The sequence below is a fragment of the Malaclemys terrapin genome, chromosome 7 (assembly GCF_027887155.1).
Source record: "Malaclemys terrapin pileata isolate rMalTer1 chromosome 7, rMalTer1.hap1, whole genome shotgun sequence".
In the NCBI taxonomy this organism is placed as follows: Eukaryota; Metazoa; Chordata; order Testudines; family Emydidae; genus Malaclemys; species Malaclemys terrapin.
In genome coordinates, this window is record NC_071511.1 from 39,342,669 (window position 1) to 39,365,850 (window position 23,182).

General features: G+C 42.9%; 1 protein-coding gene across 7 annotated transcripts in view; it reads right to left on the reverse strand.

The window, feature by feature from the left end:
- Positions 1-23,182, reverse strand: part of HRH1 (histamine receptor H1) — an 82,549-nt gene that overhangs the window by 39,526 nt on the left and 19,841 nt on the right. For 2 of the 7 annotated variants that reach the window (XM_054035116.1, XM_054035106.1), the window contains exons 2-3: positions 12,836-12,912; positions 6,506-6,603 (exon numbers count right to left, since the gene is read on the reverse strand). The exons of 2 other annotated variants lie outside the window; for them this stretch is intronic. The gene's annotated coding sequence lies outside the window, so the exon portion shown is untranslated. Of the gene's footprint in view, positions 1-6,505; positions 6,604-12,835; positions 12,913-15,748; positions 15,884-20,198; positions 20,276-23,182 lie in introns of those variants that run through there. 3 more of the 7 variants (XM_054035110.1, XM_054035107.1, XM_054035109.1) reach the window with 3 other exon arrangements.

A 23,182-nucleotide genomic window follows, 5' to 3' on the forward strand; every position in this document is an offset into this window, starting at 1 on the left:
TCATATTGCAGAAAGAAGACCAGAAATACTTTGGAACCAATGTGCTCATGGATTACAGAGTAGAGGAAGGTGCTGACAGGTTCATTACTAATAACGTTTTAAGAGTTCTTTGACCAAAATCATGTTTGTAGCATTGACAGTGTTCTTTCCTGGATGACGACAACAACAACAACAAACAAACAAATAAATAAATAAAGATACAAAATGCAATTTAGAAGTGTCTGAAGATGTAGGAAGCTTGTAGCCCCAGGAGGTTTTCACTGCCAGACCTTTTGATAGTTAATCATCTTATCACAGTGTGGCTGAGGGCAACATACCAGGAAAGACAAATTGATCCACAGGGGAAAAATGAAAAAGGAAACTGGAAGTAAAGCTACATGATCCAAAGGCTAGATCCTAGCGGGTGCCTTGAGATATGTTTCAAATTTATTTTGATTTTCTTGATAGACTTGTTGAAATTTAAGGTCTCTAAGTACTTGTTCAATCACATCAGGTGGGATTAATTAGATTTTGGCCTTTAGGCTATGGCTCCTTGTGCTTTTCTGTTATTTGCTTTCTCCTATTACAGAAGAGCTAGATGGTGAATCCCTCGCTCACGGTGGTGTGAGTAACTGCCCACCAGTGTAAGCAAAAGATTCACAATCTGGCCCTAAGCATCTTCACTATTATGTGTTAGTAATGATTTTTGTTTCACTATTGAGAGCCAGATTCTGATGTCCTTTCTCGTGCTGAGTAGCATAATACTCCACAAGTAGCCTCACTGAAGTCAGGGAGACCATTTGTAAAATAAGGTGCTACTGCATGACTGAAGGTACCAGAATCTGTTCATAGTTCGTAAAACTCTTCCAGTCTGGGAGCATGTCTTTCTAAGTGTTTGTATAGCACCTTGCACAATGGGGCCACAATTCCTTAGGCACTACCATGCTACAAATAAATGAATTCAATTAATTAATTAATTTAATTAATGTGCTGTGTCCCAATGTGTGTTTGCCACTATAAACTGTCTGATTGAATGAAATACAATCAATAAGATATTTTTTCAGTAGATGTTCTAAAGACTTGCTAAACAATTGAACATTCATTTGATGTAGGGTGGGGGAAGTAGTGCTTAAATAGGGTAGGAAGGAGGTTGCAAGGGATTGCAGACCCAGCAAATAATAAATAAATAAATAAATAATCAAGCCAGGTTGCTTGAAGCGTGCGCTTTAAAGATTGTCTTAACAAAGATGCTGCTTCCAGATTGATAAACTCCCTCCCTACACTTTTTTTTTCAGACAACTTTAAGCACTGGGGAAAAGGGTACCTCTGACTCTAAACATGAAGAATAATGAATTGTTTTATATTGACCTTCAGATTGTGTGGCCTCATGTCCACCCACACTCTTATTGCAAATTAAAAAGATGTTAGCATCTTTATTGGGGAAGTGTCTATGGACCTGTAAAATCATGATTTAAAAATTGTTCTCCCTAAGTGTGAACTGGGCAATGGGTTTGTATTTTCAAATCAAGTCCCAAACAGTCAGTTTCACAGAACTCTCACTTCCCTATTCCTATCTCCTCATAGACCCTGCAGTCTCATTCTGTAGAAGTAGCTCTAACATTTAACACCCTAGTCTCCCTTTCTCTCGTAAGAATGTGTTTTTCTGTTGCTCTCTTCCCTGAAGCACACTTCAGGTGCATGCGGAAGAAAATATGTTCTGATTTCTTACTCTGATTAATAATTTTGTGTATAGTTTGTGAGAAACTTAACAGCTTGTAAATGACAGTTGGAAATCACTTACTGATTTCCAGTCATTCTATCCAAAACAAGATTTACCAGGCAGAATGCAGAAGTCTTTTCTTGGGAACACTTAAGATGAATTTATTTTTCAAGTATTCAGTTAGCAAGTTACATTATGACTACTGTATTTTCGCACCTCTCTGTTTACAGTGAGGAAATGGAAATATTCTCTTTCTTACACAATTAAATGGAGATGATGTTGCTAAATGTACTGTTGTTTAAAGCTGCTATTACCACTTCAAGAAGTTTAAAGCTGCTTTCATTTAAAACATATTAAATGGATATTAATGAAAACACACTCACAGCTTATGGAACAGCATTTTTAAAATGTTTTCACCGTGTTATGCAAATTACAAAACCAATTAAACTGATGGATTGAGACAAAAGCTATGAGCTGAGGTGTGTCTGGATTTGAGAGAAGCAGAGACATCTGGCCTTGTTTTTCTTTAAAAGGAACTTGGTTTTTTTAAAAATATTTTAAGTTAGTACCTTTTTGATTTGCAATGGATAAGGTCAATCTGTTATTAATCTTAGGGCAACACTGCATATTAATACAAGGAGGGGAACAAGGAACCTCTCTCCTCTTCCCAACAATGAACCAAAACAGTCTATGCAGGGTTGAACAAAATCTGGCCTTTGGGCTCAAGGGCTGCACAATACACTGATCAGAAAAAAAGTTCATGGTTTCTTTCCTTCAATAAAAATTTTAATGTGAATATTTTGGGAAAACAATCCCACTCTCACTCCTGCACTGTTGACATTTTTCCAATGGGGAAAAAAAGGGAGTGTAAAATTTCAAAAACCAGAGAAAAGGGGATATCCCCCACAATTCTGAAACATTTTTTTTTAATTTGTTGTTCTGAGATTTTATCAAAAACAGAAAGTTTAGATGAAAATGACTTTTTTTCCTGTAAAAAATGTTGCAAAATCACAAATATCATTTAGTCCTACTGCATGTGGTTAATCTAGCCCTCTCCAAAGTGGGTGGAGAAGAGGATGACTAATTGCCCCAGTCTTAACTTGAACTGCCTAGCAGAACTGACCACACCATTCCTAGTTTTCAGAGCCTAAGCCACAACATCTACACAGTAATTTTTAGTGGAGTAGTGCCAGCCAGAGTCTGTCAGCCTGGATTGGGAGGCTCACTGCTGCAGGCTGTGTGGACATACGTTCAGACCAGTTGTTCATGGTCAGTTGTCCATTGCTGCCCTCTCCTGCAAGGAGGTGATTCCCTCCAGATTGGTGTTAAGAATATAAGAACATAAGAATGGCCATACTGGGTCAGACCAAAGGTCCATCTAGCCCAGTATCCTGTCTTCCAACAGTGGCCAATGCCAGGTGCCACAGAGTGAATGAACAGAACAGATAATCATCAAGTGATCCATCCCCTGTCACCCATTCTCAGCTTCTGGCAAACAGAGGCTAGGGACACCTTCCCTGCCCATCCTGGCTAACAGCCATTGACTTATCTAGTTCTTTTTAAACCCTGTTATATTGTCTTGGCCTTCAAGAGGCATATTGTTGAGCATAGGTGCCAACTCCATGGATGCTCCAGGGCTTGAGCACCCACAGGGAAAAAATGGTGGGTGCTGAGCACCCACCTGCAGCCGCCCTATGAGCGCCCTCCCACCCTCCCAGCACCTCCTGCCCACTGACGGGCCCCACGAATCAGCGCCTATCCCTCCCTCCCCTCACCTCCTGCCTGCCGCAATCAGCTGTTTCACAGTGTGCAGGAGGCTGGGAGGGATGGGGGAGGAGCGAGGATGCGGCACACTCAGAGGAGGAAGGCGGAACTGGGCAGGAAGAAGTGGGGCAGGGGTGAGGCCTTGGGGGAAGGGGTGGAGTGGGAGTAGGGGGTGGGCACTTTCAAAAGTCGGCGCCTGTGTGGTTAATGCATATTGGTAGGGTGGTGTGGAAAACCTTACTTTACTGTAGCCGCAGTGGTGTGGAACAGCTTACACAGCCCATGCTGTGCCTCTTACTGCCTGTTAACTCTCCGGGAATATCCAGCCAGCACTTTTCAATAGCACTTAAAGGTGAGCTGCAAAACTGAGACCTGGATTTTACACACACTCACACATAGAGACTTCTGTCTGAAGCTGTAGGGAGTATATTAGCTCAGTTTTTGATAATTCCTGGTTTGCTGAAGATTTGGCTTAGCAGGAGCTAGACAAATTCAAAATGGAAATAAAACAGGGTTTTAAATGGCCAGAATAATTAATATAATAGTTTACTAAGAGCTGTGGGGGACTCGCTGTCTGTTGGAATCTGTCGGTCTAGACTGGATGTCTTTCTAGAAGATAGGCTCTACAACAACAGGAAATACTAGGTGAGATTCTATGGCCTGTGTTATGCAGGAGGTTGGATTAGATGATCCCTTCTAGCTCTGAAAGCTATGAATCCTAGAGTGAGTCATCCCAAATGCCATATAATACATGGGATGTCACAGAATGATACAAGAGGATTTCACAGGGAGGAAAAAACTATTTTGGAGAGAGGAGTGAAAGCTTGTGTGTGCTGAATGTGCCCTGTAGCCTGGTTAGTGGGGATATTCAGCACAAAAATTCCTGCTTATCACAGTTCGTATTAGCTCTGCAGTTCACTGTTAAGATATTTGTAGCCAGGCAGTAGCAACAGTATATGCTACCATTCTTCTGCATCACCATTCTGTTGCAATTCCCAAGTTTTTTTAGAACGTTTGCTAAATGAACCCCCTGTGCTTAAATGGCATGGACATCTCTCAGAGCTGTGGCAGTGGAGAACCAGAATGGTTTTAAAGGGAGAAGTTTGAATTTCCAAAGAAAACTTAAGGATTTCAAGTAATTGTTTTGAGTACTGGTACCAGGTTATAGTGGTGGGATCCACCAAACAAGGGCAGCATCTTCATTGCCCCTTGTCTACACTGCAGCCAAGAGGATTAGAAATATACTGAAAGATGAGATTTGGCCGACTACAAGAGCTGCGGCTTTAAAAAAAGAAAAAAGTGGGGAGAAAAAAAAGAAATCACAAGACTTGCAATAAAATCATGTGTGAACAACAAAGCCTTTCCCCGGGGTCTATATTTGTGACTCTTTTCCTAAGGGACCTTGTTTTCTCAGTATATTTTCCTGAACTCTCACAGCTTTAATATCACAAATAAACCCCAGAGAATGTGTGTAAGCCAGTGTTAACAAGGAAGTGAGGAGGATAAATATTCCTTTACAACGTAAATCATTATGATAGAGTGTTAACAAAGTACTGAAAGCTTCTAATAAATGTGTTCGGTAGCAAAAAGTGTATACTAAAGCATATCCCTGGAAATGTGGTTACACAAGGTTTTTGACTCAATATCTGCCTGCAGTGTGTCAATGTGTCTATTGGATCTGGTAATTGTTTATGCCGGCGACATGAGATTAGAGTAATCTGCCAAAAAAAAAAAAATTTATACATGTGGAAAAGATGCTGGAGTGGACACAGTTAAAGGGTCAGGCTTAACTGGGAAGCCTACAAAGTGTTGCTGATGTAGGGGACATGGTGGGGAGAAAAAAAGAAAATGAACAGTTGTCTGTGCTCTGGAGAAATAAAGATCCATCCAGGGAACAGTTATGCTGATTCAGCTCTGCAGCAAGCATAGGGGTTAAGTGTGTCTGGTAGGAACTGCCCAGTGCTGGGGGCCTTGTCATGCCATCCTAATGGGAGCTCCAAGAGGGATTCTATCTCAGGGGAGTAACTGGCCAGGTTTGAGGAAGGGATGTAACTTGCTCTCTTTCAAGGGTTGCAATATCTTATTTTCTCTCCCTCCCCAAAGCTAAGGGTTGGGTGTGGGACGAGTGGGGAAGTGGAGTAGAATGGATGCTCCATAACTGATAGATGCGTTTTCTGCCCTCTTACATGTGACACCTGAAAGGATGTGACCCTGCCCTCCAATCAGCAGCAGCAAGTGGAAGAACCCTCAAGGTTCTGGGGCCTCCCAACCCCATGAGGGGCAGAAGCTCAGGAGTGGGGTTGTATGTAGAAGGTGGAGACCCCTGGTCTGAATGAGTTGTGGGATTTTTTTTTAATGCGGAACTAATAATGCTAGGTAGAAGAATAGTCTGTATAGAAGAGAAAAAGGAACCAATTAAACAAATAAATGGTGGCTCGGGATAACTTTTTCCAGGGAGTCGCACAAGTTTCAAATGTTCAGCTGCACAGGATGTTGTGATTGTGATGGGTTGGGTCACAGAAACCCCCTTGGGACTGCCACCTGATGTGCTGCGGTTACCTCTGAGCCCGTTTTCCCTGGCAGCTTGGACTTCAGTACCTTGTCTTGCTGTGCCAGTCATGCTAGCCTGCCACAAGCACAGACCCAGGTCTGAACCATGTCCCCCAAAAGCTGCAGGCTTAACTGAAAACAGCTTAAGAAGTGATCTTGTCTCCAGCACGCAGATACCCAGTTCCCAATGGGATCCAAACCCCAAATAAATCCATTTTACTCTGTAGAAAGCTTGTACAGGGTAAACTCATAAATTGTTCACCCTCTATAACACTGATAGAGAGAAATGCACAGCTGTTTGCTCCCCCAGGAGTTAATTACTTGCTCTGGGTCAATTAATAAGCAAAAAGTGATTTTATTAAATATAAAAAGTAGGATTTAAATGGTGCCAAGTAATAACAGACAGAACAAAGTGAATTACCAAGCAAAATAAAACAAAAACATGAAGTCTAAGCCTAATACAGTAGGAAACTAAATGCAGGTAAATCTCACCCTCAGAGATGTTCCAATAAGCTTCTTTGACAGACTAGACTCCTTCCTAGTCTGGGTCCAGCAATCACTCACACCAGAATTATTTGCAGGTTATAACACTGCAATGTAAAACAGAAAAATAGGTTCAGAACTGTACTGATTAATTTCTCCCCAGCTAAACTTATTGAAGCTCAATAAACATTAATCTTACAACGGTTTTGGGAAAATAGCAAGGATACTTGGAGAGACTAGTATCAGAAACAATAAGCAAAAGAGTCTGTACTGAAAAAGCAGGAAAAAAGCCAAAGAGGGGGGTTATTATTTCCTTGTTTTCACCACTGTTTCAGAATTCTGCTTCTCGCACATCTGTTTTTGGTCTTGAATGTAGAGCAGATTGTTCCCTCTAGTCCAGGGGTTGGCAACCTTTCAGAAGTGGTGTGCCAAGTCTTCATTCATTCACTCTAATTTAAGGTTTCACGTGCCAGTAATACATTTTAACGTTTTTAGAAGGTTTCTTTCTATAATATATAACTAAACTATTATTGTATAGTAAATAAGGCTTAAGTTTAAGAAGCTTCATTTAAAATTAAATTAAAATGCAGATCTTATCAGTTTAGTGTGATCCTTGCCCTTGCTTTTCCTTGCTGAGTTTTCCAATGTCTGGCACGTATTTGGATACTTTAAGCTGCACACAGGCTTCTGAGTGATCAGTTGTTAACCAGCTCCGAGAGGGACAGAGGACAGATTTCATGTGTGAAAATACCTGTTCACACAGATATGTGGATCCAAATGCTGAAAGCATTGCAAACACAATTTTCTTCAAACAGTTAAATTTAACTGGCTGGGACGTCCAGCAGATCAGAATAGAGGCCCCGTGATCTCTCTTGGTAGCTTCAAATGGGGAATGAGGGATAGCTCAGTGCTTTGAGCATTAGCCTGCTAACCCTAGGGTTGTGAGCCCAATCTTTGGGGAGAGGATTTAGGGGGAAGGATAGCTCAGTGGTTCGAGGGGGCCATTTAGGGAACTGGGGTAAAAATTTGTCTGGGGATTGGTCCTGCTTTGAGCAGGGGATTGGACTAGATGACCTTCTGAGGTCCCTTCCAACCCTGATATTCTATGATTCTAAGTGCACTCCACAGATCTCCAAACTTCGATGCTCACAATTCTGAGCTTTTTAACTGAATGAGCTTCATTTCGAAATCTTCAACACCCATCCACTGAAATACAGACAAATCCAAGTCACTTTCGTTGAACTTTTCAGGTTTAATTAGAAAAGAAAGCATTGGGCCAAATCGCTGGAAATCTTGAAATCTGTCAGAAAATTCTGATTCCATTTCTTGCATGTACATTCCAATCTCATCAACGCTGACAGTGCAACGTGTCAATAGCTTTTTTATGTGTTGGAAGTAGCAGAAAGTCAAAGTTCAAATGTCCCGAGAAAAAATTGCTAGTTTTACAACAAATGCCTTCCAGACTTCATAAAGATCCAGAACCATTTGCCCTGCACCCTGGAGACAGAGGTTGAGTTCATTTAGGTGAGCGGTGATGTCAGTTAGAAACATGAGCTTACACAGCCATTTGTCATCATCCAATTCAGGGTAGTTTTGTCCTTTTTCCGACAAAAAGGCCTCGATTGCATCAAAACAGTTTCAAAGCGCACCAACACCTTGCCATGACTTAGCCACCGAATGTTGCTGTGAAGTGGAATGTCGTTATAAGCACTGTCCATCTCTTCTAGCAGTGCTTGAAATTGTCTGTGAATCAAAGGAGATCGAGCAACAAGGAAATTCACAATTCGCACCACTGTATTCATCACATTATTAAGCTCTGAATCAGAAATTTTAGCACACGGGTTTTCTTGATGAATGATACAGTGAAATTTGACTGTTGGGCGGCCAATTTGATCTTCAAGTAACTTTACAAATCCCTTCTGTTTTCCGACCATGACAGGAGCACCATCTGTTGTCACACAAAATACTTTTCTGATGTCAACTTCTCGTTCTTCAAAATGGTTTACAAAACTTTCCGCTATATCTTCCCCCTTTGTTGTGCCATGCATGGGTTTTAGGCAACAAAGTTCCTCTTGCATTTCATCGGAATCACAATATCTTGCAACAACTGCCAAACATGGAATGTCGTTTATATCCATGCTCTCATCAACTGCAATGCTAAACACTGCTGTGTCTTTTAATGCTGTTGTCTGCTTTTCGTTAATGTTTTCTGCCATTTTGCTTACGCATCTCTCAACTGTTCTGGCAGAGACAGGCAGTTCTTTTATTCTAGATAAGATCATATCTTTATTTGGCAAATCATTGAACAAAATCTCCGAACTGCTGAGAAAAACGTCTTTTATATATTCCCTATCTGTAAACAGTTTTCCGTTTTTTGCAATGCTCTGTGCAATCTTGTAACTTCCTTCTGTGGCTTGATTTTTACTTACACTTAAGTATTTAAAAACACTGCTTTGCTTTTCATATCCTGCTACTGCCTTTTTGATCGATTCAGTCTTGTCTGCTTTGTCAAGAAAGGTTTTCTTGTTCTTCGTTTGAAAATGTTCCACATGACGTGATTGTGATGTAAGCAGCAAATCAGGACTTAAAAATATCCCAGTAGTGGCGCTGGAACAATTTTTAAGGTGGGGATGCTGAGCTGCACCCCTTCCTGGCCCTGTCTGCACCCCTCACTGCCCAAGGCTGGGGCCAGTGGGACTAAGCTGGGGGCGGCTGCAGAGCCCCTGGCCAAGGCCAGGAGCAGAGCCCCAGGCTGGCAGCGGAGCCCCCGGGACCAGTGGCTGGGACCCAGGGCTGGCAGCAGGCTGAGCGGGGCTGGCGGATGGAACCCTGGGTGACAGGGGCCCGGTGGCCAGTACCCCAGGCTGGCAGCAGAGCCCCTGGGACCGGTGGCCAGGACCCAGGGCCAGCAGCGGGCTGAGCGGGGCCGGCAGACGGGACCCTGGGTGGCAGGGGGCTGGCGGTAGGACCCCAGGCCGGCAGCAGAGCCCCGAGGCCAGCGGCCAGGACCCAGGCAGTGTGAGTGCCACTCAAAAACATCTTGCGTGCTGCCTTTGGCACGCGTGTCATAGGTTGCCGACCCCTGCTCTAGTCCCTCTTCATGGGCTGGTGCAGAATGTGTGCAGGGCCTTGATGCAGAGACTACTGTTGTGAACAGCCCCCTGAGCAGCTACACAAAATGGTAGAGCTTTCTTGCTCGCCCTCCTATCCCTGAATGGCTATGTAGAGGCGTTAGGTTCTTTGGGTTACATTTTGATCCTTTTTATGCAGGCATGAATCCCGAGTAGCTCCACTGAAGTCAATTTACATGAGTGTACTGAGCCAGAATGTGAGGCTTTGGACCAAATTTTTGTAGGGTGTCTCAACTTGGGCACTGATATGCTGGCATGACTTTGCCTGCTCAGTTTTTAGATACATTGTTATTAAGAATTAAATATACAAAAAACAGAAACATTTACAGATATTCATAAGGTAAACTGGGCTTTCAAAACTGCTCTGAGCTGTGCTAACTCCTCACTGTGAAGCAACCCACTCCTCATGGTTCCCCTGGTCGTATGCATCTCTGACATATTTGATGATGCCATATATGTGACTGTCATATTTGATGATGTGGGTGAAAATGTAACGGCAGCAGCAGACGGATGGTGTGACCAACATCAGCATGGTGTTTATGGTGGGACAATTTCTGTCTTTTCATGTCCAGTGAGCTGAAAGTGCACAGATATTTTACTCCTGGGGGAATTCTGCACCACTGCACAAGTGCAGAATTAATGTCCCCGCAGGTTTACTCTTTCCCTGCAGAAAAATTGATTCAAACACCTCTCCTGGACAGCAGTTTGGGAGGGGGCAACTGGAGCAGCTGGGGGAGACATAAATCACCACCTCGGGGGGCAGGGCTGGGCTCTTTCTGTCTCTTTCACAGTTGCCGGGCTCCAGCTGTTAATTCCAGCTGGGCTGAGGAGGGAGAGGGGGAACAGGACTTCCTCTTCCCCTGTACAGGCCAGGTCAGACCCACCACTGGGAACCTCCTCTGGCTGCAGGAAGCTCCATACAACACTCCACCCCACCGAGCTCCCTACACCTGGACCTCCACCCACTGAGCCCCAACTAGCTGCACCCAGACCCCACCCTACCAAGCCCCACTCCTGCAGCTCCCTGCTCAGCCCCAACCACCTTCATGTGGATGCTCCCATGGAGTCCCATTCCCCCTGCACCTGGAACCCAACAAGCCCCTATGCATGCAGATCCTCTGCCACACCTGGATCTCCCAACGAGCTGCCTGCACCCAGATTGCCGCACACAAAACCTAAACCCCATACCTAGATCCCCCATACACTAAGCCTCTCTACACTTGGATCCTGCCAAGCTGAGCCTGGGGCATTTCCTGAATCTTTTTTGTTGTCTGTATTGTTACAGACATACTTGCTGATGGTATTTTGAAATAAATTACCACAATAATTGAAAATGGTGTGATTGTGTTATTTTGACAAATAAAATATGCAGAATTTTGCTGAATTTTAAAATATTGTGGGCAGAACTTTAAATTTTTAGGCACAGAATTCCCTCAGGAGTAACATTTGTAATCTTTGTAACCTTGGAGTTAATAAGTGGGTTCCCTTGTTTGGTCAAACCACATCCTTTGTGTGGGTGTTCTTCAAAGCAATGGGGCAATAAACTGCCATTTCTGCAGTCTTAGCAGTGAGGTAATATTGGCACTGGCCTCTGCTCCATGATTTTTGTTTTTTTTTCAGTGGCAAAAGGAACAGCATGTGCCTTTCGGCTCTAAAGGAGTCAAACTGTGAGAGTTAAGAAGATTCTTGTTCCTTTGTACTTAATCTGGGTTTTTAGCTCAATAGAGTTTTCAGACATTGATTTTCAAAGGAGTCTCATAGTTTCATAGAGTTTAAGGCCAGAAGGGACCATCACATCATATAGTCTGACTTGCTATATATTACAGGCCATTACATTTCACCCAGATACTCCTATATTAAGCCCAAAGACTTTAATTAGACCAAAGCATTTAATTGCTCAGGAGACTAAACATGTGCGACAGGTAGAGAACAGGAGAGACCAAGATGTCACCAATTCCTGAGGCTGCTGCAGTGATAGGGAGTTGTTTAGGTGAGATATTCCCAGATGATCCTAGCAGGTGAGCCGTACCTCATGCTACAGAGGAAGACAAAAACCCAAGGTCTCTGCCAATCTGACCTGGAGTAAAATTCCTTCCTGACCCCAAATATGGTGATTAGTTTGACCCTCCACATGTGAGCAAGACACACTAGGCAGGCATAAGTCTAAGGGAGCTGAAAGTTAGTGGGGTCCTAAATCTCATAAATTCCTTTAAAAACACAAGCCTAAAGTATCAGCTTTCATTGTTTCTATATTATTATATTTCTGTCAATGTGACTGAACTACTACTGGTCAAAACTCAGAATTTCAATTCTGCAAGAAATTCCAGCATTTCCAAATAAAATAAAATAATTGTTCCAAACTGAAAAGAAAGAGAAAAATTTCCCACAAAATGAAATTTGAGAACAAAATTAGTTTTGAGTGAACTGAAATGTTTTGATAAAATCAGAAGATTTCATTTTGAATTTTTATATATTTTAAAATTATTTAATATTTTTACATTTTATTTTATTTTTATATTTCAAAATTATTTTAAAATTATGATATAATGTAAAATAAAATATTACAATTGGTGATTGGCACTGGAATTGGAAATAAAATAAATGCCAACATGAAAGGTGTTTTGAAATGAAAAACCCATTCTAATAAAGTCCAACCTTATAGAAATACTATGTTTTGAGATTTTTTTTTCAAAATAACATTTTATCAGAATTGACATGTTTTTGTGGAATTTTTAGATTTTGGCGATTTGGCATTTTCTGACAGAAAAATGTCTCTTGGAAAAATTTCAACTAGCTCTCAAGTGAATTATAATAGAGCCCAGGGCCTTAACATCCCCTATTTCTCCATTCCCATGGAGGATATGGGAAACCCCTCCAGTTTGTACTTACTAAGCCCCCCCCCCCCCCCCCCCCGATTTCATTGGGAGGATGGATTTTCTCCTTTCTCTTCCCAGGGATGTAGCAAGGAGTTCCGTTCCCACTTTCCAAGATCTCAAAGAATCTGAAGAAGGCAGGTCCTTCTGTGTGCAGTCCCTGTGACTCTGCGCCTACTCTAGGCTTCAGTGCACCCTAGCTCCTTCCCAGAATGGTTCCAATACGAGCTCCCTACACACATACTGTCTCCAGAAACCACTCCTTCAGCTGGCACCCCACAATGGGAAGAGAATATGTGGGTAAGTTAATGATGACTCTGTAAGCAATAACTCACCAGCTGAAGTCTTGTGGGCTTGGTGCGGGACAGTGCTACTGAGATCTCCTATCTGCCAGTACAGGCCCATCTTTCTCCTGTAGGGAGTGAAAGGAGAATCAGGTCCATGTTGTTTCACTGAAGCTCCAGAGAGGCACTTATTCCCCCAGGGGGTAATCTGGGGATAGCAGGGTGAAGGTGGAGCTGAGTAAAATGTAAGTTGAACATCAGAAAAAAATTTCTACAAGCTGGATCTAGTAAATAGTGGAACACTCGCTTGTGGGAAGTAGTGGAAGCCCTGCCACGAGTGTCAGTTAAAGTACTTGGACACAATATTATAGCTGTCCTCTAGGGAGTGATTCTCCATTTGCAGGATGATATGGTGACCTGAAAGGTCTTTCTCCTCTGTCTTCTGATTCAACGCTTGTATATTTCATTTCCTGCTCCAGCAGATTTCAGGTATAAGGTTATGTGTGTGGCCAAGGCAAACTCCTTACATTAAATTTTGCAGGCAATTAGCAGATGAGCTTTTTGTTTTTTTCATCTCAGTGTGTTGGGGACTTTGCTGTCTTCACATCTCTGATAAAGGCATGGGAGAGATACAGGAAGAAGAGAATGAATGTGAAGGAAGCAGACAGACTGCTTCTCAGCATATCAGAGTATTTGGCTTGTGCGGGCGAAGTCTCCTACTTCACTGCTGAGACGAGAGAGCAAATAAGATAAAAATAAAGAAATGGCACTTTAATTTTGCAATTCTTACATATTAGACCAAATTCTGCAGTGGCGATGCCAGGCACCCAGTGCAAAATGTAAGCAACAGACATGGGTGCAATCCTATTGCTGGTAATGAGATAAGCTATAATCAATGGGGTAGGTTTTTATATCCTTACTCATGTTGCAAAGTAACCAAAGCTGTGAGTAGTCCCATTGAACTAAATGGATATTTGTGGAGTTAGGTACTACTCAACATGAGTAATGGTGGCAGAATCTGGCCCACAGTGCTTAGCTATCAAAATTCTAATACTCAATCTCTTTGGGCCTGTTTGGGAGACTAGCGCACACTTCCAATACTCCTGTCTGTATTTCCATTGTGCAATGGCTGAAGTTACTTCTACAAACTGCATCATGTTTTATTATATTGGTTTTTTTCTTCTTTTTGTACCAAAGAGTATTGGATTTTATAAGCTATCAGATAGCTTGCAGGCAGCCTAAACAGCACAAGATGAATCTGTAATCAGAGTGGAGTTTTCTGCCTATTTGAGATATAGGCTGCTCAGGCACCATATGGAAACATTCAGCTGGTGTCACATGAGTAATCAGTCTCCTGATTCACTCCCTGCAGGCAGCAGAGAAAAAAATACAACGCAAAACTAAATTCAGAAAATTGCCTATTCTCTGGCTTTTGCAGCCTCATCCTGGATGGTGCTAAGTGTTGATAGGTGCTCTTTACTTTGCATGATTAGGTATCTAGAGAGCAGCGTGACCAACCAAAATGGATGCAAGTGACAAATACCACTGTATTTCTTAAATGCATATTGCTGAAATATATCATGGGGGGAAACGTCTAATCAAAATCTATACTGTACAAGTTAGATAGTATAATATAAGTACAGTGTACCCCTGTATTCCCGACAAGCCCTTGCAAATACTGTGTTTGCTGCTGTACTTTTATTTTTTAACTCCTGGAGAATGGGTGAGTTCCAAGAAAACTGGAAATGGGCAAACATAGTACCTGTCTTTAAAAAGGGAAACAGAGAGGACCTGAGGAATTACAGACCAGTCAGCCTAACTTTGATACCTGGGAAGACATTGGAACAAATTGTTAAACAATCAATTTTTAAGCCCTGGAGGATAATAAGAGTTATAAGGAATAGCCAGCATGGATTTGTCAAGGACAAATCATGCAAAACCAACCTAATTTCCTTCTATGACAGTGTTACTGGCCTAGTGGATGGGGGAAGCAGAAGATGTGATGTATCTTGATTTTAGTAGGACTTTTGACATAGTCCCACTTGACATTCTCATATGCACACGAGGGAAATGTGGTCCGGATGGAACTATTATAAGGTGGATGCACAACTGGTTGAAGGACCATACTCAAAATGCAGGTGTCAATGATTCACAGTCAGACTGGGAGGGCGTATCTAGTGGGGTTCTGCAGGGGTAAGTCTTTGGTCTGGTACTATTCAATATTTTCATTAATAACTTGGACAATGGAGTGGAGAGTAGGCTTATAAAATGTGCAGATGACACCAAACTGGGAGGATTAAAATTCAAAATAACATTGACAAATTGGAGAATTGGTCTGAAATCAACAAAATGAAATTCAGTAAAGACAAGTGAAAAGTACTTCACTGGGGAAGGAAAAATCAACTGCACAACTACAAAATGGGGAATAACTGGCAAGGTGGTAGCACTGCTGAAAAGGATCTGGGGGTTATAATGGATCACAAATTGAATATGAGTCAGCAATGTGATGCGGATGCGAAAAGGCTAATATCATTCTGGGATGTATTAATAGGAATGTCGTATGTAAGACATGGAGGTAATTGTCCCTCTCCACTTGGCAGTGAGGCTTCAGCTGGAGTGCTATGTCCAATGCTTAGGAAAGATGTGGACAAAGTCGAGAGAGTCCAGAGGAGAGCAACAAAAATGATAAAAAGAATTAGAAAAACTGACCTATGAGGAAATATTAAAAAAACTGGACATGTTTAGTCTTGAGAAAAGAAGAATGAAGGGGACCTAATAATAATCTTCAAATGTGTTGAGATCTTTTATAAAAAGGACTATGGTCAATTATTCTTTATATCCACTAAAGGTAGGCAAAGGAGATTTAGGTTAGATATAAGGGTAGTTAAACTCTGGAATAGGCCTCCAAGGAAGATTGTGAAATCCCCATGATTGGAAGTTTTTAAAAACAGGGTAGACAAACACCTGTCAGGGATGGTCTAGGTTTACGTGGTCCTTCTACAGCACAGGGCACTGGACTTGATGACTTCTCGAAGTTCCTTCCATTCCTGTATTTCTATGATTCTAGCGTCAAGGCAAGACATTCCAGATGACCTAAAACTAATGGAATTAAGCAAACACGTTTATATCGAAACAACTGAATATTCATTTTCTAGATTAAAGCAAACTGACTATGAGTCAGTGACCAAAGGGGACACAATTCTTAGCCTGAGAACTTTGGATAATTAGAAAACTCTAGTAGTATTTGGTTCTATGGACACTACTTGGAAAGAGAAAAAGAGGGAGACCTAGAGAAACATTATGCAGAACAATAAAGAAAGAAGCGAAATCCATCAGCATGACACACAGAAGCCTGAATAGACCAGCACTTGACCAAAATAAATGGTGGAAACTGGTGGCCGCCCTATGCACCTGAAGGTGAAGGAGGATAAAAAAAGAAAGAAGAGTTATTTTAATTTCTGAATTGTAAGAATGGATTAATTTATTAGTGGATTAAATATATATATAGATTATTGGTATCTACAAGGCATTCTAGGATCTTCTGGAATAACAAGCACTGCAGAACATTACAGTGGCAGGAAAAACAGCTTGTCTTCGTTACCAGTTAGCACGATACTTGTGGTTTGCACTGGAGTTCAAGGAAATTAAATATTGGCCTAATCCACAGGTGTAGCCGAGGTCTGGTTGGGGCAGGACGTGGAGTGGGGGGAAAAGTACTTTTACATCACCTGTGTGCTCTCCTGATCTTGGGGAAGGCTGGCTCAGGACAGCTTCAAGACTACACTAAGTTGTGCCTGGCTACAGCAGCCATCATGGGGCTGTTCTGCCAATGAGTGAGGTGGCATACCTTGGCTTTATGCCACCCAGGGATTCTTCAATGCCAAGAGAAATCACCAGCTGTTTAAACCAGTATTACAGCCCCTTTGAACCACCAGAGCAGGGGTCGGCAACCTACGGCATGCGTGCCAAACACGGCACGTGAGCCGATTTTGAATGGCACGCAGCTGCCTGCCGCGGTTCCGACCCCCAGTCTCACTCAGCCCCCCCGCCCACCACTCTCCCCTGCTGGGGCAGGAAGCAGAAGCTTCGTCCTGCAGCAGCCAAGCTCCCCCTTCCCCGCTTCTTCCCTCAACCTCGTGCAGCCTGCTTTCCTGCCCCTCCTCCTCTCCTTCCTTGAGCCGGCCCTTGCAAAGGGAGGGGGGAGGAGTGGCAGCGTGCTCGTTGCTCCGCAAAAGTCCCGCGGCCCCGCTCTCCCAGCCGGAGCTCCAGCCGGCGCACAGCAGCCCCGCGGCCCCTTGCTAAAGCCGGCCCTGGGTAAAGGAGGCAGAGTAGAGGTAGAGACGGCGCCTTAGGAAAGGGGGTGGAACAGGACATATCCCTTCCAGCCCCCTGCCATGAGCCGCTCAGGGCAGAGGGCAGGGGGCTGGGAGCACCCCCACGAGCCGAGCACCCCAGCCCTCTGCCCTGAACGCCCCCACACCCATCCTTCTGCCCTGCACCTACACACACACCGCAGCCCTCTGCCTTGACCTCTGAAGCCCCCCACACCTCCAGCCTTCTGCTCTGCACCTCCCACACCCCTCCAGTCCTCTGCTCTGACCTCTGAAGCCCCCCACACCCCCAGCCTTCTGCCCTGCACCTCCACACACTCCCAGCCCTCTGCCCTGACTTCTGAAGCCCCCCACAGCCTCAGCCTTCTGCCCTGCACCTCCACACACCCCCAGCCCTCTGCCCTGACCTATGAAGCCCCCCACACCCTCAGCCTTCTGCCCTGCACCTCCACACACCCCCAGCCCTCTGCCCTGACCTATGAAGCCCCCCACACCCTCAGCCTTCTGCCCTGCACCTCCACACACCCCCAGCCCTCTGCCCTGACCTATGAAGCCCCCCACACCCTCAGCCTTCTGCCCTGCACCTCCACACACCCCCAGCCCTCTGCCCTGACCTCTGAAGCCCCCCACACCCACCCTTCTGGGGGCGTGGGGGGCTTCAGAGGTCAGGCCCCACTCAGCCTGCTGCCGGCCTAGGTGAACAGAGCGCCAGGCTGGCAGCGAGCTGAGCAGGCTGGTGGCATAAGATCAGCATTTTAATTTTAAATGAAGCTTCTTAAATATTTTGAAAACCTTGTTTACTTTACATACAACAATAGTTTAGTTATATAATATATAAACTTAGAGAGAGAGACCTTCTAAAAAACATTAAAATATATTACTGGCACACGAAACCTTAAATTAAAGTAAATAAATGAAGACTCGGCACACCACTTCTGAAAGGTTGCCTACCCATGCACCAGAGTGACACAACGGGGATGGAGCAGGGCTAAGGATCCTGTCACATTATGTGGAAACTACACCAATGTACACCACCTAAAACTCCCAAGTGCTGCCTGCAACTTCCAGGTTAGCCTGATTCCTCAGGTTCTGCGGAGGGCTGAATTACAGACTGGTATGAGGTAGTCTATGCTGATAACCATGAGACTGAACTCAGAACTGCCAAGTAGGGAACAGGAAGGTTTGCTTTTATTCTGCAAGCCCATGAAATCCTGTCTAGCTGGGGGCTTTTTGTTTGTTTTGTAACTGCATGTATTGAATTCCCATAATATTTTTTCTAAGTTTATATATTTTTCAACCTAGCTTTCTGAATGTATCAACCTCCTGTAAGCTCATGACAATCTACATTTCATTTTCATACATTAAACCACTTAATTTTTCAGTTCTTTTCAAACACACTCAGCAGGACAGAACTGAATGAGAAAAGCCTGTTGTTGTCTTCCTCAAACACTTAGCACTAGCCAAACTCTAGACCAGGGTTCGGCAACCTTTCAGAAGTGGTGTGCCGAGTCTTCATTTATTCACTCTGATTTAAGGTTTGGCGTGCCAGTAATACAGTTTAATGTTTTTAGAAGGTCTCTTTCTATAAGTCTATAATATATAACTAAGCTATTGTTGTATGTAAAGTAAATAAGGTTTTTAAAATGTTTAAGAGGCTTCATTTAAAATTAAATTAAAATGCAGAGCCCCCTGGACCGGTGGCCAGGACCCGGGCAGTGTGAGTGCCACTGCAAATCAACTCGTGTGCCGCCTTTGGCACGGGTGCCATAGGTTGCCTATCCCTGCTCTAGACCTTGGTTACCCATTCATGAACATTTCATAGTGCAAGAATAATAGTCTCACATTATACATAACAAAGCAAATATGTTTTTGCTTGCTAAAAGGGTTCTCTACTCTAAAAATAACCATTTTCTTGAGGGGTGACCTGCCCCTGATTTGTTCTTATTGACTCCAATAAGAGGGTTGGATTTTACAGCTTCTGTCCCTCCCAGTCCAAGCAGACTTTTAGCTATTTCTGCACACTGAGCACCTAAACGTATTGATCTTGAATAGCCACCCTACTGTGCCTGACATTAACACCAGTGTGCTAAGTGAAAGACAGGAGCAAAGAACAGCTTGGTATTCTTGCTCAGTTCTCATGAGGCTTCCAAGTCCTTTCTATTTATGTCCAGCATCGCTATTGCAACACAAGAAATAACCCCTCATGTACCAGAAGTTTCTTAAGCAACTAAAGTATGAACATAAAATAACCATTTCAGGACTTTTAACATGCCTCTGGTCTTTTTTCTGTTCTAAGAGCCACTGATCTCACACAGCTTTGATATCTGCTAAACCCCAGTGTGTGGAACTTTCTTATCTCATGACTGCTAGAATGGCCATCTCTTCTGTCATTGGCTAGGAAACATGGAAACCGTAAAGAGACACTGGCACAATGGCATTGTTTTGGGCTTCATATAAACATTATTTTGACATTTTAGTGCAGATAACCAGGCTGTGACAATGTAGAGTTGTGACCACAGTACCAGAGTTATACCAATTACCTGAGTAATTCCTTTCTATTTAAAAACAAAATCCATTTTTTTCCACTATCAGGGAGGGGGGAAATCTGACCATCCTTGAGGAGTGAAACTAGTCACTGGAAGTTAAATTGCCTGGTCCTTTGTGCCACCACAGTGTGGCCCACAAGCCTCCCAGGTAGCCCAGGGTTTAACTTGGCAGCTGTTGGGAAATACAGTTTGACTCTCTACCCATCACATGCAATCAAGGTCCCATCATGTCAAAAGTTAGGGATTTCTTTTTTAAAATATGAAAATCACAGAATCTATGATACAAATGCAGCCTTGCTACTGAGCAACAAAGGGTCCAAGATGACTCTTATTTTTGACCTGTGCACAGTCACAAATGTGAATTGTGGGTATCAGTCAGAGAAAGCATGATTCTCTTCTCGTTTACTACACACTGTGAATTGGGAGTAACTCCAGTGGTCACAATATAAAACTAATGTAATGGAGTGGAGATTCAGGCTTTCCACACAAATTAACTGCAGGTGTGATCAGCTGCTTAGAAACCTAAATGACACTCACCTCCAGGGGCGACTCTATGTATTTTGCCACCCCAAGCACGGCAGTCAGGCAGCTTTCAGCGGCGCCCCTGCAGCTTTCAGCTGGTCACGCAGATTCGGTGGTATGCCTGCGGGAGGTCCGCTGGTCCCATGCCTTCGGCGTACCCGCCGCCAAATTGCCACCGAAGACGCGGGACCCGTGGACCTCCCGCAGGCATTAAACAGTATTTCATAAAACCTCTCTGATTGTTTCTAAGCATTTGAACTAGGAAGAATGAGTCACTATATTCACAGGAGGAGAGGAAACATTGCATCGGTTCTGAAGGAAAATGTAGTCTTTCCTTTGAATCCCAGTCCCTTCAGCATCTTCCCAAGTATTTGTGCCATTGTTTGTTCAAAGACTTTCCTCTTACTAGAGAGGATAAGAAAATATTCTATAAGCAGAACTTTCTTGCCAAATAGAAGGATCAAGCGGAGTGCCCCAAGGGTCGGTTCTGGGACCGGTTTTGTTCAATATCTTCATTAAGGATCTGGAGGATATTGTGGATTGCACCCTCAGCAAGTTTGCAGATGACACTAAACTGGGAGGAGTGGTAGATACACTGGCGGGTAGGGATAGGATACAGAGGTACCTAGACAAATTAGAAGATTGGGCCAAAAGTAATCTGATGAGGTTCCACAAGGACAAGTGCAGAGTCCTGCACTTAGGACGGAAGAATCCCATGCACTGCTACAGATTATGACCGAGTGGCTAGGCAGCAGTTCTGCAGAAAAGGACCTAGGGATTACAGTGGACGAGAAGATGGATATGAATCAACAGTTGCCCTTGTTGCCAAGAAGGTTAACAGCATTTTGGGCTGTATAAGTAGGAGCATTGTCAGCAGATCAAGAGATATGATCATTCCCCTCTATTCGGCATTGGTGAGGCCTTATCTGGAGTACTGTGTCCAGTTTTGGGCCCCACACTGCAAGAAGGCTATGGAAAAATACCTATTCCAAAGTGGAGTCGTTATTCTGGAATAAAGTCACTTTAATTCTGGAATAAGGTGTCCACCCAAGGAATTATTCTGGAATAGTTATGGCAGTGTAGTTTTTCTGGAATAGCTATGCCTGTCAATTTTCCCTGTGTGCCTAAATTTTCCCATCTGCAAGATAGAGAGGGATAGGTCAGTGCTTTGAGCATTGGCCTATTAAACCCAGGGGTGTGAGTTCAATCCTTGAGGGGGCAATTTAGGGCAAAAATCTGTCTGGGGATTAGTCCTGCTTTGAGGAGAGGATTGGACCAGATGACCTCCTGAGGTCTCTTCCAACTCTGATATTATATAATGCTTTATATGTAAATGATGTATAGTAAAAGACTCAAGAAGCTCAATTTATTTAGCTTATCAAAAAAAGGGCTTTGGGTGACTTGATCACAATCTGTAAGTATCTACATGTGGAAATTTGATAATAGAGGGATCTGCAATTTAGAAAGGTATAACAAATTTAAACTAGAAATAAGATGCACATTTTCAGCAGTGGGGGTAATTAACCATTGGAACAATTTACCAAGGGTTATGGTGGAGTCTCCATCACCGGAAAATTTTAAATCAAGATTGGACGTTTGTCTAAAAGAGACTCACTAGTTAAAATAGTCAATTCAGGGAAGTCCTACTGCCTGTGTTGTATAGGAGGTCTGACTAGATGATCACAATAGTTCCTTCTGTCCTTGGAATCTAGGAGATGTACAGATGAAAGGTGGGATTTTAAAAAGCTCTTCCCATTGTCCTAACTCTGCTCCCATTGGAGTCAGTAGGAATTTTACTATCACCTTCAGTGGCAGCAGAGTTAAAATATTCAAGAATGCTAAGCAATGGTCTGTATAAAAAGTGCTAAGTGTTATTATACATCTGAGCTACGAAATTTGTGAAATTGGAGACCATATAAACAACAGACAGGAGTAATCTTCTCTGAATATGTCTGAGTGTTATATTTTGTATTATGTTCTATTTTTATACCACTTGAGAGGAGAGCAAGTCTGAAGAAAGAAACATCTTATCTCAGAGTGCAGCTTTAATGTAATGGCATAGTTAGAGTCCATAGTGTTTTTTCTAAAGCACAAACTGTAATATTTGACACTGGCAGAAATGACTGAGATAAGATAACTGTGTTTTCCCAAAGATGTTGGACACCAGCATGGGAGAAGAACCAAAGGCCTCTTTTCTGAATTTTGATTTTTTCACTACGAAGTGAATGAATGCTGCTGGGTCAGAGGGTCACAATCTTTCAGTATGCTTAAAGTTCCCTTTGTTTTTCAGAATGCCAGAAGCACACTATCAGTCAAATATATGTTAGACAAAGCTGTGCTTTCGTCATTCCATGGGCTTCTTAAATTTTAATGTAGTAGAGTGATAATGTCTCAGACATGTCAGATAATGTCTCTTGAGTCATCAGTGCCACTGCACCTTTGCTTTTATATCTATGTCATTTAAAGGGAAGAAGCACAATTCAAAAATATTATACTCACAAGCCTGAAATGAAGCTGCCTAATTCACATAGGAGTTTTGCAGGTTCATAGCAAATCTACTGATTCATTGTATTTGGTCTGGCTACTTGACTTGTTCTCACATCAAATAAAAACTGAGTCCCTGACCATTTGTGGGCATAAAAAATTCCACATAAAATTTACAATGTTGCTCCTCTGTTTTTATTGCATTCCAATTATATTCCATGTTATTACATTCTGCCTACTTAAAATCCCCGTTATTTCAATTAAATATGACATTCTCCTTCACGTCCCTTCCTAAGATCTATTGATGCAGAATGGCTGGCACATTCCATCCTAAGAGGCACCTGAATGTCAGGGTGGTAGGAGAAGTAATCCCTAAACTCTGTAAAGCACTTAGAATCCTATATATAAATATGAAGTTATAATTTATTATTGCTGATGAGAACAGGACCCTAAATGGTTCATTTTCCAATAGATTTTCCTATGGAGCCCTCTTGTGGTTTTCCTGGATGTCTTCC